Consider the following 21244-nt stretch of genomic DNA (forward strand, 5'->3'; position numbering starts at 1 on the left):
CAAGGGTTACAAGTTTGCTCGTACACTCAGAAGCCAGAGCATTACGACCACTGCCCACCATAAGATTGAACGCCACCTGGTTGTAGTACTGGCACTGACACGGCTAGCAAAATAGGCCTGTATAAGCTAAAAAGATAAGAATGTAAAGTTATTCTAGAAACGAACACGGGTTGCAAATGGGGACATCCAATTACATAAGCCACTTCGAAAAGGGATGGCCCAGTGCCTGGAGTGGAACGTGCATCACGGCGAAGCATGTCGAATCTTGGCGTACTAAGTTTTGACGGTTTACGGTTGAAGGAGGCGACAATGTGTTAGACATCTATGCTCCATGAAGGAACACAAATGTGTTCGGCGCATTCCGTTCAGTGCACATTACTGGGCATAGACGCCGTGTTTCCATGTTGACTGAACGACATTATCCATTGCAGTGGACTCAAAATTATAGCGACTTGACCGTGAACCAATGGCAATTTGTCGATTAGTCAGATGAATCACAGTTTCTAGTTACACCAGATCCATGAACGTGTCCATATACGTCGTAGTCCAACAGGAATACGAAGCGATGAGGGCAGTGTTTGCGACGGCACCTAACACGTAAGTGTAGTTGCGCTTTCAAACAGCATCCCATACGAGAAAACCAGTTGCGTCTTCATCTTCTATTAGTCGTGCTGTAAGTATTTGGGCTTTGCGCGGCTTTGTTAAAAAAACAAAAAAACAAAAAAACGAAAAAGTTGATGTGGTCATACAATCGAACCGTGCACGTCTGCTTTCCTTCCCCACAGCTAAATCATTGCAAATAGTAACCTGTAGCTGTGATCCTACAGCCAAATAGTCTACGCGTTGGCTATGATTGTCAATTAGTAAAACTCACACACATACAAACTGAAAGATAAATGAATAAGTAATAAAAACTGTTCTATTCTAATGGCTGCAGTTGACGTTGAGAAACAGAATTATGCTGAGTAATGTTTATTCAAGAAAGGACACCTCAAATAAACGGGGAGTGGTCCTACGATAATAAAATACAGATAGAAAGTATCGAATGCAATAGAGTTACATTGAGGAGATTACAAAAATGGTAGCAAAATCCCCAAACTAAATAATCATCAAAGATAAACTGAAACAAAGACCACTTCGTAATAACGAAATATTCATCAGCGTAAAACAGTTCAGAATTCAATGTAATTATTTAAAAATTAACACATGCAATCCATTGAATAATAACTCATACTCTGGATATTCTCAGCTCCATAAACCAGTTGATAAAGTTAAGAGTCGTTGTGTGGAGCACATTCAGACATCTCGAAATATAAAAGTCCTTCATAACTTAAAGTACAGTACCGATAATTCACCACCTGGAATTAAGCAACTATAACGACGGAATCGCGCTCATTACTATAGGCAGGCCTTCCTCCTTCCAGAACTCGACGTAAATTGTCTAGAATCGCTCCCTTGAACTCGTGACATGAAAAGTCTCAGTCTCCACTTGACTCCCGTAGCGTTCTGCAACTGTCTGTTCCTCCATCTGGTGAAGGCCATCCCTACCAAAAATACATCGTCCTTAAGCTCTACGGACCTAATATGATTCATGTTGACCACTTCCCGGGTTAAACTGATATATTACAACAATATTCAAAAACAGAAATGTCATAAACATTCAGTTTCACTTGGATCACTTGCAATAAATATAAGTAATAATTAGTTCATACATATATAAGCTAGCATTCGTGATCAATATTGCTCATGATGAAGATAAGATTGTCCTCAGATACAGTTTAAACAATTATTTATTCCTTCTTGAGAGAAGCGCCATTTGGTTCTCCTTTCAATTGTAGTGTGTGCTAGCACACGAAACTGACCATTTTTAAATTGGCATAGCTTTTTATAACTCTTGCAATCAACTTTTAAAGAAATTTACAGATAAAATAAACTGTACATTAAATAAATACGCAAGTATGACAAAATATGAGTTATTCAAATAAATTTGTGGCTGGTTGCTGTCTCAACACCATCAACATTTGTATCCATGCTGTGTTCATTTGGTGTGTAACTGTGGACGATACGCCGGCCAGAGTAGCCGAGCGAACCGTGATGACTGGGTGTTTCGTGGTGTCTTTAGGTTAGTTAGGTTTAAGTAGTTCTAAGATCTAGGGGACTGATGACCATAGATGTTAAGTCCCATAGTGCTCAGAGATATTTGAACCATTTTGTCCGGAACCGCACAACTGCTACGGTCGCAGATTCAAATTCTGTCTCAGGCATGGATGTGTGTGGTGTCCTTAGGTTAGTTAGGTTTAAGTAGTTGTAAGTTGTAGGGGACTGATGACCTCAGGTGTTAAGTCCCATAGTGCGCAGAGCCATTTTTTTGGTGGAGGATACGATCCTGTGAACAAACATTTGAATAATGCCATCATCATCATCATCATTTAAGACTGATTATGCCTATCAGCGTTCAGTCTGGAGCATAGCCCCCTTATAAAATTCCTCCACGATCCCCTATTCAGTGCTAACATTGGTGCCTCTTCTGATGTTAAACCTATTACTTCAAAATCAGTCTTAACCGAATCCTGGTACCTTCTCCTTGGTCTGCCCCGACTCCTCCTACCCTCTACTGTTGAAGCCATGAGTTTCTTGGGTAACCTTGTTTCTCCAATGCGTGTAACATGACCCCACCGTCTAAGCCCATTCGTCCTGACTGCTACATCTATAGAGTTTATTCCCAGTTTTTCTTTGATTTCCTCATTGTGCACACCCTCCTGCCATTGTTCCTATCTACTAGTACCGGCAATCATTCTAGCTACTTTCATATCCGTAACCTCAACCTTGTTGCTAAGGGAACCTGGATCCACCCAGCTTTCACTCCCATACAACAAAGTTGGTCGAAAGATTGAACGGTGCACAGATAACTTTGTCTTGGTACTGACTTCCTTCTTGCAGAAGAGAGTAGATCGTAGCTTAGCGCTCACTGCATTAGCTTTGCTACACCTCGCTTCCAGTTCTTTCACTATGTTGGCATCCTGTGAGAATATGCATCCTTAGTACTTGAAACCGTCCACCTGTCCTAACTTTGTTCCTCCTATTTGGCACTCTATCCGTTTATATTTCTTTCCCACTGACATTACTTTCGTTTTGGAGATGCTAATCTTCATACCATAGTCCTTACATTTCTGATCTAGCTCTGAAATATTAATTTGCAAACTTTCAATCGAATCTGCCATCACAACTAAGTCATCCGCATATGCAAGACTGCTTATTTTGTGTTCACATATCTCTATCTCATCCAGCCAGTCTATTGTTTTCAACATATGATCCATAAATAATATGAACAACAGTTGCGGCAGGTTGCAGCCTTGTCTTACTGAAACTACTCTGAACCATGAACTTAATTTACCGTCAACTCTAACTGCCGCCTGACTATCCATGTAAAGCCCTTTAATTGCTTGCAAAAGTTTGCCTCGTATTACATAATCTCGTAGAACAGACAATAACTTCCTCTTAGGAATCCGGTCATATGCCTTTTCTAGATCTATAAAGCATAGATACAATTCCCTGTTCCACTCATAACACTTCTCCATTATTTGCCGTAAGCTAAAGATCTGGTCCTGACAACCTCTAAGAGGCCTAAACCCACACTGATTTTCATCCAATTGGTCCTCAACTAATACTCGCACTTTCCTTTCAACAATACCTGAGAAGATTTTACCCACAACGCTGATTAAAGAGATACCTCTATAGTTGTTACAATCTTTTCTATTTCCATGTTTAAAGATTGGTGTGATTACTGCTTTTGTCCAGTCTGATGGAACTTGTCCCGACTCCCAGGCCATTTCAATTATCGTGTGTAGCCATTTAAGACCTGACGTTCCACTGTATTTGATGAGTTCCGACTTAATTTCATCCACCCCAGCTGCTTCATTGCACTGCAATCTATTGACCATTTTCTCCACTTCCTCAAATGTGATCCTATTTCCATCATCATTCCTATTCCAGTCTACCTCGAAATCTGAAACATTGCTGATAGTATTTTCACCTACCTTGAGCAACTCTTCAAAATATTCCCTCCATCTGCCCAAGGCATCCACAGGATTCACCAGCAGTTTTCCTGACCTGTCCAAAATACTTGTCATTTCCTTCTTACCTCCCTTTCGAAGACTTCTAATTACACTCCAGAATGGTTTTCCAGCAGCTTGACCCATAGTCTCCAACCTGTTTCCAAAGTCTTCCCAAGATTTCTTCTTGGATGCTGCAATTATCTGTTTGGCTTTGTTTCTTTCTTCAACATAACTTTCTCTGTCTTCCTGAGTTCTAGTATGTAGCCATTTTTGATACGCCTTCTTTTTCCTTTTACAGGCTGCCTTGACTGTGTCATTCCACCAAGCTGTTTGTTTCTTCCTACTTTTGCACACTACTGTTCCAAGACATTCTTTAGCCACTTCTAGTACTGTGTCCTTGTACCTTGTCCATTCCTTTTCCAATGACTGTAATTGACTACATTCAACTAACTGGTACCTTTCTGAGGTCGCTGTTATGTACTTGTGCCTGATTTCCTTATCCTGAAGTTTCTCCACTCTTATCCTCCTACATATGGATCTGACCTCCTGCACTTTCGGTCTCACAATCCCAATTTTACTGCAGATTAAATAATGATCAGTGTCATCAAAGAATCCCCTGAATACACGTGTGTTCCTCACAGCCTACTTGAATTCCTTATCTGTTATTATATAGTCAATGACAGATTTGGTTCCCCTGCCTTCCCAAGTATACCGGTGAATATTCTTATGTTTAAAAAAGGAGTTTGTAATTACTAAGCCCATACTGGCACTGAAATCCAGGAGTTGTTTCCCGTTCCTGTTGGCCTCCAAATTTACCCATAACTTTTTCATACACTTCTGTTCGATTTCCAATCCTGGCGTTAAAATCGCCCATGAGCAGAACACTGTCCTTGTCCTTTACTCTAACAACTACATCACTGAGTGCCTCACAAAAACTAGCCATCTTATCTTGATCTGTCCGTTCACAATGCGAATATACTGACACAATCCTAACTTTCTTGCTAGACACTGTCAAATCTATCCACATCAGTCGTTCGTTTACATACCTTACTGCAACTATGCTGGGTTCCATTTCTTTCCTGATGTACAGCCCTGCACCCCATTGTGCTATTCCTGCTTTGACTCCTGACAGGTAGACCTTGTATTCTCCCACTTCCTCTTCTTTCTCACCCCCTTACCCGAATGTCACTTACAGCTAAACGTCCAGCCCCATCTTACTTGCAGCCTCTGCCAGCTCTCCCTTCTTCCCAGAGTAGCCCCCATTGATATTAATAGCTCCCCATCTCATTACCATTTGTTTGCCAAGTCGTATCTTAAGTTTCCCTTGTTTGTCAGTTATAGGTGGGACTCCGTCACCTCCAAAGGTCCGAGGCATTTTGTTCTGATTGTTGCCAGCATCATATTTAAAGTACCAGGGAACCAGGTTGCTAGCCTTACTTGCCCCGAGTCCCATTGAGTTTTACCCCTAACGGTTGAGGGACTAACCGGTGGATTTGGTAGTCTTTGCCGTATGAGCACAAAGGTGACCACGACTCAGAATATGTCCGAGATGCCCTGAATTATTCCAAAGTAACTGGTACCCCGACTGTCGGGACCACTTACTTGGACACTCATACGTTGCCCGTGGTTCATGAACTGGGATATGACTACAGGAACCCACACCATGAACCACTGAATAAGAACAAGACATAAATGACATAAATGCATAATGACAAGATATAAAAAATTTAATAAATCAAGAAATGAAGCAGATACAAATACTTAGCTTTCAGTAATGACAGCTATAGTGCAGTATAACATCTGAGATATTGTATGTCGAAATAGCATGATACAATTAACAGTTATTGATTCAGAGGTTCATTGTGTAAATATTTGGTCACTATTAATTATTAACTGTTGTAATTTTAAAGATACTGATACTGCTGCCATCTCATTGGATGCACCTCATTTTTCTGGAATCGCTAATGTATGCAGATTTGTATTTAATACTTCATTGTAAATTGTTATAGACTCTCACAGAGCAGTAAGACGCAATTTTTTAGCTTATCTCAGAGTCCTCCATTGCTGATCATTCCGCATTCTGCTAATCCAACTTTAAGCCACTGGAGCCATCTCAACTCGCTCACTGGGCATGCAGTTTGTGTTACAGCACTACTGGAGATTCCCGCTGGCGATCAATTGGTACCTAGCTTAGAATGCGTGGCGTGCTGCAACCTCTTCTTGTCACCAGTCCGCTCCGCCTACGACAGGACTGGCCATGGCGTGTCATACTTCACGCATGCAGGGCATTCGGGCCGCGTCCCGCGTGCAAGCCAAGGCCTAACCTGTCATTCGACTTTGCTCTGTCCTTCTCGGAAGAACCCGCAACAGTGTGATATTTCATTGCGTACTGTAGAGTGAAATTTTTCGTTTGGCACAGCTCTCTTCCGTTCGGCACAATCGTGGTGTCAACATTGCTTAACCTTCGCTGTTTGTTCATGGCACGAAGGACGTTCACACGTCCAGTGGCTGTTCGCAGAAAAGGAGGCAGTCTAGCTGTCTATCGTCACAAGATTTGAAACTCGAATGTGAATGACAGAAAACAGGGATGAGAATCCTTAACATCTGCCACACAGTTGCATAATCGATGAGCACTGCAGATTTAGTATGAAATGGCATCAGAATACCATTCAGGAAGAATTTAAAGGTTTAGTTGACAATGAAAGAGCAAAAAATTAGAAAGATCGACAGGAAGGATTCTAAGTTCTGTGTATCAAGAAGTACTTTGGTGCTAAATTTGCAAGCACGGAGCATATGAAGCATTTGGTGTCCAAATAGTAAACTTTCTGAAGCCACATGTATTATCCACTATCAGTTGCTACAGTTTTCGGTGCATACTTTACCTATTACTACGAAGTAAGTTGTTTTAGTCAAGGGGTCCGCCTGGAACGATTTTTCGATTTGAAACCCGCTGTTGTTGAGTTTATGAAGGAAAAAGGAAATTAGAAACGAAAACTTGACCCCGAATGGATTGTAAACCTCGTATTTTAAATAGACTTGACTGTACGCCGCCCACATTGCAAGGTGAGAAACAACGTGAGTCCAAACGAAACTCCCTGGCAGATTAAAACTGTGTGCCGGACCGAGACTCGAACTCAAGACCTTTGCCTTTCGTGGGCAAGTGCTCTAACATCTGAGGTACCCAAGCACGATCACGCCCCGTCCTCACACCTTTACTTCCGCTAGTACCTCGTCTCCTACCTACCAAACTTCACAGAAGCTCTCCTGCGAACCTTGAAGAACTCGCACTACGCTGAAGAGTGAAAATCTCATTCTGGAAACTTCCCCCCAGGCTGTGGCTAAGCCAGGTCTCAGCAATATCCTTTCTTCCGGGAGTGCGAGTTCTGCAAGGTTCGTATGAGAGATTCAGTGAAGTTTGGAAGGTAGGAGATAGGGTACTGGCGGGAGTAAAGCTGTGAGGAGGAGGCGTGAGTCATGTTTGCGTAGCTCAGATGGCAGAGCACTTGTCCGCGAAAGGCAAAGGTCCTGAGTTCGAGTCTCGGTCCGGCACACTGTTTTACTCTGCCAGGAAGTTTCATATCAGCGCAAACTCCACTGTAGAGTGAAAATGTTCTGGAAACGTGAGTCCAGTACCCTAAACTTACTGGCTCTAAAGAAAATGGGAGCTGTGAATAATTAATTTAATTTCAGCCTTGAAAGAATTACAACAGTAGTTTTCTAAACCATTTGAGGACACTGCATCTTACATCTGATTTGTGAGCTGTTTCCATGACCACCTATTCCAGTTGAATGCGCTTCAGTGCATGTGCAGATGTACTTGGTTGATATGCTGTGTAATTCCCATTTTAGAGACAAAACTATTTCCGTTAAAATTGTCCAGGACATCTAAATTGTTTTCATCAAGTGGAGTTTCCATGTGGCGGTGGTTGCAAAAGTGCTGCTATATTTCGATCAACACATGTGTGCAAAAGACCTTCTTTCGATTACGAAATATTATTCTCATGTGGCAAACAAAGTACGAAAATCTGTGAAATTGTCCGTTTACGCCCGTGCGCCAACAGACTGTACCAGTTGAAGATTTATTGTCTGTTCAGTGCATCTCCAGCATGTCAAAGTTGTTAAATCGCACAGATAATTTGTTTAGTTTGTGATCTACGATCTTGAGAAATACGAAGTATTAAACTATGTAAATGCACTGCAACTGCACTGCCATCTAAGTATGGCGTGTCTGCAGTTTCCCCCTGTCCTCCTCCTATCACTCGAACAGTGTGGTGTGGTGGTGGAGAAGTGTGCAACCAGGCTGAATGCTCTGGCGCGCGAGCTAGAGCACGGTTTGTGAGCCGAATTCCTAGTCGCCCCCGATTAAGAATGTGCATTCGGCTTATTTATGAGCGAGGTATTACCGTCTCTAACATCATAGATTAAGGGTCGACCTGCGACAGCAATCGCACAACTTGCTCACGGGTCGCTAGACGCCGCCGCGATCGCTAAGAGTGCACTGCGATCCCAGGCGTGCGTGTTGCGTACGGGCCGCGAGGTGCCGCCACGAGCGCAACCGTATGTAAGTGCCGACGGAGTTCGGCCAGCTCTCATTTTGTTGGCATCTCATTTTTTCATATTTTCTTATTTCAAAAAATGATTCAAATGGCTCTGAGCACTATGGAACTTAACTGCTGTGGTCATCATTCCCCTAACTAACCTAAGGACATCACAAACACCCATGCCTGAGACAGGATTCGAACCTGTGACCGCAGCGGTTCCAGACTGTAGCGCCTAGAACCGCTCGGCCACTCCGGCCGGCTCTCTTATTTGCTTAGTTGCTTAGCTCTTATTTGTTTATTGCTCATGTTATTGTGCTCTCTTTCAGCCATTCTGATTGTTTTGATTTACTCCCAATAGAGAAGGCTCATTTTGGCATCCCACTTTTGCATTTTTCTCATTTTGCTAATAATATGCTCCGTAGTTTTTTTACAGTTGAATTGATTAACATAGTCTCATGTACTGTTTGTTCATTTCAGCCTGTTCATATTTTGATGTTCTTTAAATGCTGTAATAAATATCGGAGCCGGCTGGAGTGGCCGAGCGGTTCTAGGCGCTATAGTCCGGAACCGCGCGACCGCTGCGGTCGCAGGTACGAATCCTGCCTCGGGCATGGATGTGTGTGATGCCCTTAGATTAGTTAGGTTTAAGTACTTCTAAGTTCTAGGGGACTGATGACCTCAGAAGTTAAGTCCCATAGTGCTCAGAGCCATTTGAACCATTTGAATAATTATCGGAAGCATTTCTTCCTCTAAACTTGTGCAAAGCACTCTCGATGTAGCACAGGTGCAAGGTTTTGAAAATAAATTATATACGAAACTGTGTTTTAAAAGGGATTTATTTTTTTCACATTGTACTACATCAGACGACAATTTTGTGATATGAGGGAGAAATTTGAGTGATTCCCTTTAAAAATAAAAATTTGTGTGACACTGAAAGAACGTGACACTGTAGGCACCAAAAATTTATATATGTAAGAGTATACGTCACACGTCACGTTGTTTGCTTTCCCGCAAACACATCTACTGCTGGAAATCAAAACAGAGTCGTCAGGAGTTTGATAATGCCACTGCTGCTCAAAGCGTTTCTTTGATTTATGTTCTTCGACTGATCGCATTACCGGGAGTTCTTCCAGTCGCATTCATAATACGGTCTCGTAGGAAGAGAGTGTCAGCTTGGGGAACGAGGTCGCGCTTTACGGACGTCTGCGGGGGCGCGCCGACACCTCTAAGTGGAACAGGCAGCCCCCCGGGGCGGTATTAGCAGGCGCTTCGCTGCTGATTGGTGGAGCGTGAGAGATAACGGCGGCACGGCGACGCTGCTGTCACGAAGCGACGTCGCCGCCCCCTCCTCCCTCTGCAGCCGCCATCCGCGCAGACCGGGGAGGACGCATTGCCAGTCTCCCAGCTATTACCCAGACGCTGTTTCCGCCAAATGTTGCTAGTGGACCGTACACAGTAAACGCCGCGACAGAGGTCAACACAATTCTTTGCACTAAGGTACAACTCTTATACACCTGTTGTAAGTCAAATGTGTATTATTGTGATCCAGAGTATCAGAATCTTCAAATTTAGGTCACGTTATTACAACATCTGCACCTACAGCTACATCTACACTAACTATTCTGCAGTTCATATTTAAGTTCATGGCGGAGATTTCATCGAAACACTTTCACGCTACTTCCAAACAATCCCAATCTCGAACAGCTCGCGGAAAGAACGACCATTTTCATGTTTCAGTGCGAACTCTGATTTTCCCCCTTTTTTTACCTACAATGATCATTTCTCGCTATGCAGGTGGGCTTCAACAAAATATTTTCGCATTCAGAGGAGAATGATGGAGATTGAAATTTAATGAAAAGATCTCTCCACAATGAAAAACGCCTTTGTTTTAATGATTTTGATCCCAGCTCGCGTACCATATTCGTGACACTTTCTCTTCTATTCCGTGATAATACGAAACGTGCTGTGCTTCTGGAACTTTTTCGGTATCCTCTGTCAGTCCAACTTGGTAAGTAGGCCATACTCTAGCAGAGGACGAATTAGCACAATGTAGGCAGTCTCTTAAGTAGACCTGTTGCTGCTTCTATGAGATCTGCCAATAAGACACAGTCTCCTGTTAGCCTTTCCCACAACACTATCTATGTGATCTTTCCGATTTAAGTTTTTGGAATCGTAATTCGTAGATATTTAATTGAACTGACAGCCTTCAAATTTGTATGATTTATAGTGTAACCGAAATTTAACAGATTTGTTTTAGTACGCATGTGGATGACCACAAACTTTTCATTATATACAGATAGTTGCCAATTCTCGCACTATACAGATGTCGCTTGTAAGTCATTATGCAATTCCTTTGGTCATCTGATAACATAACAAGGGCCGGCCGGAGTGGCCGAGCGGTTCTAGGCGCTTCAGTCTGGAACCGCGTGACCGGTACGGTCGCAGGTGCGAATCCTGCCTTGTGCATGGATGTGTGTGATGTCCTTAGGTTGGTTAGGGTTCAGTAGTTCTAAGTTCTAGGGGACTGATGACCTCACATGTTAAGTCCCATAGTGCCATTTAAACCATTTTTGAGATGACAAGGCGGTAAATGATAGCATCATCTGCGAAGACTGTAAGATGGTTGGTCAGATTTTCTTATAACTCGTTTGAACAGATTAGAAACAACAGAGGGTCTGTAATACTTCCTTGGGCACGCTAATACCATTTCTGTTTCACTCGACATCTTTCAGTCAGTTATCATGAACAGGAAATCATGAAATCAGTCGCACAAATGAGATAGTACTTCGTAAGCATGCCGTTTGCAAGGAACGGTGTCAAAAACATTTTGAAAATCTGGAAATACGGATTCAATTTGAGTTCGCCTGTCGATACCACTCATTGCTTAATGACAGTAAGGAGCTAGTTGGGTTTCACAAGAACGATGTTTTCTGACGCCGTATTGACGGCGTGTCAACATCAAATGCCTGCTAAAATGAGAGAAATCGTCATTTCTAGCCCACACTACAAAGTAGACTAGCTAGAGATAACTCAGTGTGGTGCTGATAAGTCTCGGCGAAGCTAGTATAATATGAGTGATAAGAACAACAGAGTGACAGGAGAGTGAAAGGTGTGATTCATTAAGTGGGTTATTTTCTTAACAACTTTAAAACAAATAAATTAGGACAAAACTTAATCACCTCCCATTACCAAAAATTTTAAAAATAAATTTTTAAGCACACGCGACAGGCACTGTAACAAAAAGCAGTTTGACTTCAATGTTTAGACCCAGCAGCCACCTTAACAAGGAATTTAGAAATTTAACTTAATGATAAGGCCCAATGACAACTTCATCAAAAAAATTTAAAATCTGAATTTGTTTGAGACACAAAGGCACTAAAGCAAGAACAATTCAGTAATTATGTAGAACGGCCAGTTTACCGAAAATGACTCAAAAAGTTGAATTTAAGTAAGCAGGTATAAAATATACTTAAAAATAGCAAGAGGTCGAATATTTGGTTCCGCTAATTTCATTCTTCAGAGGCTGAATTTGAACTCATAAAACTATAGACATTAAGGTTTCCTTCAGCACTTATTTGAAAGGAAAATGTAGCCTTCTTCAGGTTCCTCCTTGATTGCTGACAGTTGCATCAGGAGTCTTGTTGACGCCCTTAACAGTAGGGCCCTTCCTCATCCGATAAGACTTTCATGTGTCAGTAGAGGTGAAGCCGTTGTTCCCTGCCAGCAACGATCACGGCGGGCTGCCTAAGCGCTGTTGATCATTTCAGCTCGATGCCAACAAACGTTTTGTTTCCGAAAGCCTCGCTGCCCCACGATGCGCGGTTGTCGTGCGCCCTCTAGCACCGAGATGGCAGTCGGCGTGACCTCAGGGAAATTCAGAGTTACGTAGGTAGCAGCCGCGGAATGGAGTCGTTTCCATCATGACACAGTAAGTTTACTTGATAGCTCGCGCGACGGATTCAAACCAGGCGCCACTGACTGATAGGCTATTTGCCTCTACGGAGCTTCGCATATTTTCTGGGTGATGTCTTCGGTGCTACTTTCCTTGTAAAATTCTCTGAATACTACCGGTGACTGTCAGTCATGAGTACTGTTTGCATGCACTCATTAAGGAGGCACCCAACTGGAACTTAACCTCAAAATCCCTTTTAACTACTGTGGACGTCTCCACAGTGTTGGAAAGAAGGCATTATTCCTTTAATTTATGCACGAGAGATTAGTCGCGCTTACTCTGAGTCACAACCCAACGTAAGACTTACTCCTACTTAGTGACGTTGTAAGGACGTGACGCGGTAACGAAATTAAATAACCAGAGCAGAGTCGAACGGCGAGTCATCCTATCGACGATAAGGGCCTCAAAATGGAAATCCCGCTCACAAAAGCGACTTTGACAAAAGACAGCGTTATCTTGACCGCGCGCCTGGGGACGAGCATCTCGGAAAAGGCGAGCGTCTATGGAAAGTGGTTGAAGGTCGGTGGCACCACAAGTAGGAACAAGCTGCTCGACGCTGATGCCTCAGCGCAGAAAGTGGTGGCGACGGTCTATGGAACATCTAACTAAAGCGTACAGTTCCGGAGCAGGCCCAGGCGTTTTGGAGCGCACCGTTCATCACGCAAAGTCAGGCATGGGCCCCTCAGCAGACAACCCTACGTGATCCTATGTTGCCCCAACGACATCGTCAATTACGGCTGCAGTAGCAGGATAATCGAGATTTGAAAAATGTTCAAATGTGTATGAAATCTTATGGGACTTAACTGCTAAGGTCATCAGTCCCTAAGCTTACACACTACTTAACCTAAATTATCCTAAGGACAATACCCGTGGGAGTTCTCGAACCTCCGCCGGGACCAGCCACACAGTCCATGACTGCAGCGCCCCAGACCGCTCGGCTATTCCCGCGTGGCCATCGACTGGAAACATTTTGTCTCCTCAGATGGATCACTTCAGATCAGGTCTACCAGATAGGCTGTCATCCACGTGAATGACTGCTCTAAATCTTCACCGCGCCAGTGATATATACCAGTGGGAGCAGTATTATACCATGTTCACCTGTTTTTCTGTGGTATCTATGGTACTAACCGAAGGCATCATTACAGCTTTGGCCCACGTGAACATTATTGCAAACCAACTGCATCCCGTTATACTTGATATTTTCCCCAACGGCAATTACATTACCCAGCGGGATAACATTCCGCGTCACAGGGTAAAATCGTACTACAGCGATTTGAAGTGCCTGATAGTAAACTCACATTGATATCTCGGGCAACCAATTCACCAGCTATGAGCGCGATGGGACAAATATGTAATGCTATTGGTCACCAGCTCCATGCTACCAAAGCTCTGGTACCATACACATCCGGGAATACATCAAGGACTTGCAGAACACGTGCACCTCAGAATCGCTGCTCTATTTCCTTCCAAAGGTGGACCAACATGCGGTCATAATGATCTGGCTCATCATACTACACACTGATGAAGCTTAGACACTGTCTGCACTTTATACAGACTTAGCCAAGCAACAAATTTCGGAAGACCTTACACCACGTGAAAGCTGCAGCAAGCGGGCCAGTCGTTCCCGCTCAGGTTTGCCTACATTCATGCGTTGCGTCAAGCAAATCTGTGACGAGACCTTCTCCCTTTTACACGGCCTGCAGATCTGGTGTAGTTTTATGCAGAAGATTTCAGTGGTTCTTGGGAGCTGCTTTGAGAAGGACAGCGGTCGGCAGCAGTAAGAGTAAGATCCCACTTAATTCCAGTCGAGGGTCTATACACTGATTGTCATAAAAGATAGCTACCCAGGACAAGGCGGACTGCGATTATTGTTGGAGAACAGGCTGACGGAACCATACACAGTAAGATATTACACTATCAGCCGTTAAGGGCCAACATCTATTTCACTATACGGCCACAAAACGTACATCCTAACGAGGGCTGCTAGGAAAGTAACGTCCGGTGGGGCGCGAAATGGAAACCACAGTGAAAATCCGATGAAGCTTTGGACAGATGTGTTGGGCAGTGTCTCTAATACACTCGTCCATCGCATCATGTCGCTCTTTTCAGTTCTGAGCGCACAATGGCCACGTAAAGACGCCTAGAAAATTGTGTCTTCCGCCAAGTATGAGGGCCTGGTGAGAGATCTGATGTTACGCAGGCCACATAATAGAATTATCATGAGTGCCCTTCATGACAATTCTCGGCCGGACTCAACAGGGGCAATGAAGGTGCTTCAGCAGCGTTTTCGATAGGAAGTGATCACCCACAATATGGCCCATAATTTGCTTCCCTGAGTACCATCTCTACTTACACGAATCGTTGACTATGAAGACAACATTTTTGGACAGACAACGAGCTGTAGAACAGCTTGGAGAATTAGAGGAAAGCACAGGCGGCTGCCTTCTACGACGAGGATATTAGAAAGCTAGTAGACGGCTACGACAGATGTCACTGTCGGAGTGGCAACTATGTAGAGAAGTAATTGGATGGTGTTGCTAACTGTTGCAAATAAAAAAAAGATATGTTAACGATTGTTTCCATTTCGCGTTCTATCGGACCTAACTTTCCGTCGGGCCCCTACGGTCTTGAATACAACCGTCCAGACGTCGCTGCATGTAATTTTACAGGTCTTAAATGTAGTCCTATGATACTCCATTTCATACCATTTGCATCGGAATGCACAGTTCCCACTGATTGATGGGTGGAGGTGAAGTCCTGATGGAATACTTAATGACTCATCACACAATCTCGATTGCGGAGAGATCGGGGAATGCGGATGTCCATGGCAAGTGCCCATAGCTGCACACAGAGGAGGCGGAAATGGTGTTTGGACGAGCGTTGTCCTGTTTAAATAGACCATGGGCGTGGGCGCGGAATACGATGACAGGACCACGTAGCATTTTGAAGCCGATCTCCTCGCTGATCAACCAGATGTGGAACGTGTCGTATGGGCGTAGTGCAAGTGTTGTTACAGTGGCCGGGGTGGCCGTTTGGAAGGCACTAATTTCAATCAGTGGGGTTGACGTCGTGGCCCCACTCACACTCCCCGCTCACGTGGCTACCATGCACAAGTAGTCATTGTCACAACTGAATGTTTGCAGCAAATGCACCCAGTATGCAGCGGATCAGTTCAAATAGTTCTAATGACTCTGAGTACTATGGGCCTTAACATCTAAGGTCATCAGTCCTCTAGAGTTAGAACTACTTAAACCTAACTAACTTAAGGACATCACACGCATCCATGCCCGAGGCAGGATTCGAACCTGCGACCGTAGAAGCAGCGCGGTTCCGGAATGAAGCCCCTAGAGCCGCTCGGTCACAGCGGCCGGAAGAAGATCACTTGGGTCCTTCTGGATGCAGTTCTTTTTATGACGGTAACTCTATTTGAATCCTTGATCGAGCTTTTCTAGTCACCATAGAAGATTCCTCGCTATGTTATAGACTCATTATCTCACCAATAATCCGAAAGTAACGGGTCGGTGCCATTTCACTGTACTACCCCAGTGTTCGTCGCAGGGATTCTCTAGTAGGTCCGGAAGTGAACAGCTGCCTCCTTGTTATGATCTGAAGACGACTGGTGAAAACACAACCTGTAGTTTCTTGTGGGAAATGTATGTGATTCTCCCGGAAATTATTTAATGCCCTCTGTATAGGACAATGAGTACGTGAACGCTGTGCGTTGACTGCTCCAGGACACCAGCAAAAGCGAAGACTGAGTCCTGGAGTTGCAAAGCAACATGGTATGGTAATACCATATATTCTTAGAGTGCTAATTGTTACAGAAACAGGAATTGAAGTCGGGAACGGGGGCTTCTGGCAGCTGAGGTTTGAATAAAACATTCTTGGTGATCAAGCCGCATCAATACGAATAAAATCCTCGAGCTTTCGATGACCATTTCCGCCATCGTCGTCAGTAGTTCACTGACTGCCGGATCTGCTACGGTTTCTCGCTTATGTAGCCATGATGACATCATCAGCAGCCAATCAGATTGCCCCAATGTGTGGCGCACGCGTAAATCGACCCGGGCAGCTAGCGAAGCCATTGCCCGTGGCAGCACCCATGACGTCAGGTGGCGCCAGAGGCAGGCGCCACTTTTGAAACTGCCGCTCCCGCGTCGCTCATCTGCCTTTCCTTTCTTTCGATGTCCAACGCCCGCCCCCATGCCCTGATGAGTGTGTACCCCTGGTCTCTGTTGAAAATGTTGTTCTTTAGACGAATTCCTGCCGCTTCCAGTATAACGGAGTCCCAATATGAAGACGCATGAGCCAACACTTTTGTATTTTCGAACTTTATTTAAAGTCCGTTTTCTAGGCAAGTCGGCTATTACCGACTTGTCAAGCTCCCTTTGTTTTATAAGGCGCTTATGCTCAGTACAACGATCCACAACCATGCGAATTGTTTTTCCGTTATGCATGGTGCCACATTCACAGGGGACACTCGAAGAGCACTGTCGTCTTTAACAGGACGCAACATACCTCGAATCTTGGGGGCAGACCGGAACACTGGTCTTAGTCCATGTTTCTGCAGCAGACGTCCTAACTTGCTGCTAGTTGCTCCATAATGTGGCAGAAATGCACTCCGTTTGGCTTCTTCTACTGATGCACGAGGTGTCTTACGTCGGTGGCCCTGGCAAGCGTTTGCAATGTCTCTTTTGCTGTATCCATTTCCCCCGAAAACACGTTTTAAGTTCTGCAATTCAAACTGAAGGTGGTCGTCGTCAGAGATACTCTTGGCTCTATGAACCAACGTGTTCAGGACCGCTTTCTTGTGTTCAGGGTGGTGGAAACTATTGGCGTTCAAGTACTGACCTGTGTTGTTGGTTTCCGGTACACCGAATGACGAAGCTGGTCTCCTGCCTTCCGCTCAACCAAAACATCCAAGAATGGTAGCTTGCCGTCCTTCTCCATGTCGACACTAAATTTAATGTTGGGATGGACACCATTCATGTGATCGACGAACTGCTCTAGTGTATCTTCACCATGATCGTAGAAAGCAAGACGGCCGTAATGTCGCAGTTTGCTACAAGGTGCTCCCTGAAGAAATTTGCGACTGCTGGAGACGGTGGCAATCCCATGGCTGTGATGTCTGCCATCTCATAATATTCATCGCAATACAAAAAGTACATTCTCGTTAGGACGTGACGGAACAACTTATGATTCCAGCTGGAAAATGTTGGGCCAAAAGATCCAGCGTATCTTGTATTGGCACCCTCGTAAAAGTGACACAACTTCCAGGCTAACCATTAGGTCGTTTGGGCCTATCTTCATTCTCTCGAGTGTCTCAACAAGTTTCTGCGAGTTGACAATATGGTGCAACCGAGACTGATTAACATTACGTCATCGCGCTGCACTTCATATCACTTCCAAAGACAGGAAGAAACCCCTCCCTTTCTCAAGGGCGAGTTGTAAGACCCAGGCATTTCACTTCACAATAAGACCGAATCTTGTGAATTTCTATCTGTTTTGGAGTGTATTTTAGCTTATAAATTTCACATTTGCTAGAACTCGGCAGATAGCAGAAGTTATGCCCTGAACTATTCAGCAGTACATATTACGCAGGCAGCGAATAGGAAGATGGTAACCAACGAAGGTAATTTTGACGATTGGTCCATTGGCGTGGCAGTGAATCATGGGAGTGGGCAGAAGTACGCGAGGACTGACAGGGTATCTTGTATGGCAGTCAATACTTCGGGGAACATCAAAATTCAGAATTTTCTTTATTAAATGCTAATTATTAAAATCCATTTTTGACATGGCAAATACTGGGAAGAGCCCACAAGCAATCAAAGCTTTAATACTACAATAACACTTTGAATTACACCGGTTAAGTGCTACATACACTACTGGCCATTAAAATTGCTACACCACGAAGATGACGTGCTACAGACGCGAAATTTAAACGACAGGAAGAAGATGCTGTGATATGCAAATGATTCTCTTTTCAGAGCATTTAACGAGGTTGGCACCGGTGGCGACACCTACAACGTGCTGACATGAGGAAAATTTCCAACCGATTTCTCATACACAAGCAGCAGTTGACCGGCGTTGCTTGGTTAAACGTTGTTGTGATGCCTCGTGTAAGGAGGAGAAACGCGTACCATCACGTTTCCGACTTTGATAAAGGTCTGATTGTAGCCTATCGCGATTCTGGTTTATCGTATCGCGACACTGCTGCTCGCGTTGGTCGAGATCCAATGACTGTTAGCAGAGTATGTAATCGGTTGGTTCAGATGGGTAATACGGAACGCTGTGCTGGATCCAAACGGCCTCGTATCTCAGGCAGTCGATATGATACGTATCTTATCCGAATGGCTGTAACGGATCGTGCAGCCACGTCTCGATCCCTGAGTCAACAGATGGTGACGTTTGCAAGACGACAACCATCTGCACGAACAGTTTCTACGACGTTTGCAGCAGCATGGACTATTAGCTCGGAGACCATGGCTGCGGTTACCCTTTACGCTGCGTCACAGACAGGAGCGCTTGCGATGGTGTACTCAACGACGAACCTGGGTGCACGCATGGCAAAACGTCATTTTTTCGGATGAATCCATGTTCTGCTTACAGCATCATGATGCTCGCATCCGTGTTTGGCGAAATCGCGGTGAACGAAAATTGGAAGCGTGTATTCGTCATCGCCATACTGGCGTATCACCCGGCGTGATGATATGGGGTGCCATTGGTTACACGTCTCGGTCATCTCCTGTTCGCATTTACGGCACTTTGAACAGTGGAAGTTACATTTCCGATGTGTTACTACCCGTGGATCTACCCTTCATTCGATTCCTGCGAAACCCTACATTTCAGCAGGATAATGCACGACCGCATGTTGCAGGTCCTGTAGAGGCCTTCCTGGATACAGAAAATGTTCGACTGCTGCCGTGGCCAGCACATTCTCCAGATCTATCACCACTGAAAACGTCTGGTCAATGGTGGCCAAGGAACTGGCTCGTTACGATACGCCAGTCACTACTCTTGATGAAGTGTGGTATCATGTTGAAGCTGCATGGGCAGCTGTGCCTGTACACGCCATCCATGCTTTGTTTGACTCAATCGCAGGCTTATCAATGCCGTTATTACCGCCAGAGGTGGTTATTGTGGGTACTGATTTCTCAGGATCTATGCATCCAAATTGCTTGAAAATGTAATCACATGTCAGTTCTAGTACAATATAATTGTCCAATGAATACCCGTTTGTCATCTGCATTTCTTCTTAGTGTAGCAGTTTTAATGGCCAGTAGTGTCGTTTTACGATGTAAGCAAGAGATTTCGATAACGTGCCAATGTAGCCCCGATGTAGTCGAAGCCTCCTCTTATGCGATAGTCGGCTTAACCATGCTCTTTCAGTGTAGTAACTTCTTGAGACTAATCTGATGTGAAATCATCCCGGACTTATTTGAAATAAATTAGCTGTCTGTATGTCCACTTATAACCATACGTAGCTCGCTTGCATCTTTTGAAGAATTCAATATATACAAGAGCTGCATCGAGGAACATCATCTACAAGAGATTCAGGAGAATCAATAAGATAATTTACGAAAGAGTTAGCTTAACTAGTACAGTCTCGGATGGGAAGACGTGACTAGTTGCTTCACCTATACTTCATCTGTACCACTTTCTTCGGACTCGCAGCTAAACTGAGAAAATTGTGCATTCGTTTAGTACAGCGAGGAGATTTTGCAAGCTCTACCTGCATACAACGATCTAGTACAGGTGGTAAAGAGGTAGTTTCTATCTGATTCATGGAGGTATAGAGGCAATCCTCTGTTACACACTCCATCCACGGATGGTTTTAAACGTAACGTGCGCTGTAAAGTTTCCATTATTACTCATTTAACATCGGTTTGCAGAGCTTGGATACTTCAGGAGGTGCCATCGACGTGAACGCCAACTATTTAGCTGTATTAACGTTTTATCTAGTGAATGCCTGCCACGCGACATGTACGAAACCTATATACTGGACGTCCGGTCGTCTGGTACATGTACACGTACAAAATTAGCACACAGGCTACGCGTGTGGAGGTAGAAAGCAAGCGGACACACCGCGGCGCCCGTGAGCGCTCATTACGCCAAACATGGCTCGCGGACACGCCTCGTATGTGCAGATAATTAATGGAGAATGACGAGAGCTGCCCGCGTAGGGGGCTGTCGGTGAAGCCAACAGCATTAACGCTGTCCGCACTGCTGCTAGGCAAAGGATACATGTTGTTTACCGCCTTTACCGCACCTGAAACCTTCCTGCTACGCATTCATTCCTCTCTAATGTTCCCATCCTCCCACTGAAACTGATATTTCATTAAATTGTAGATACACGGTATGCCAGAAAACGGTTTCCACGCAAATTTGTTTCTCTTTTCTTGAATTAGTACGTGCAACGTCCTGATTGGCCAACTTCAATGCCAAATAATTCGAAAACGACGCAATTAATCGATTTTTCTTCTTCTTCTCACCACAGTCTACACTGCAGTACCCTTAAAACTTTTCAGATTGTTTTCTGAGCACCTTGTGTAGTCCAACACCGCTCGGTGTATTATCTCTTACTCAAATGTGGGAAAAGGACTTGGAAACGTATGATTTGCAATTGTCTATAGCCTTATAACTACATGAAAATAATAAAGGAATTTCATTTCCAAAACAGATGGTATGTTGGCAGC

The 21244-nt window shown here is 44.2% G+C and overlaps 1 protein-coding gene across 1 annotated transcript in view; it reads left to right on the top strand.

The window, feature by feature from the left end:
* The window catches only part of LOC126356171 (teneurin-a), a 2471974-nt gene that overhangs the window by 1207621 nt on the left and 1243109 nt on the right, over window positions 1-21244 (top strand). The window lies entirely within an intron of this gene.

Source organism: Schistocerca gregaria, chromosome 3, assembly GCF_023897955.1.
Source record: "Schistocerca gregaria isolate iqSchGreg1 chromosome 3, iqSchGreg1.2, whole genome shotgun sequence".
NCBI lineage: Eukaryota > Metazoa > Arthropoda > Insecta > Orthoptera > Acrididae > Schistocerca > Schistocerca gregaria.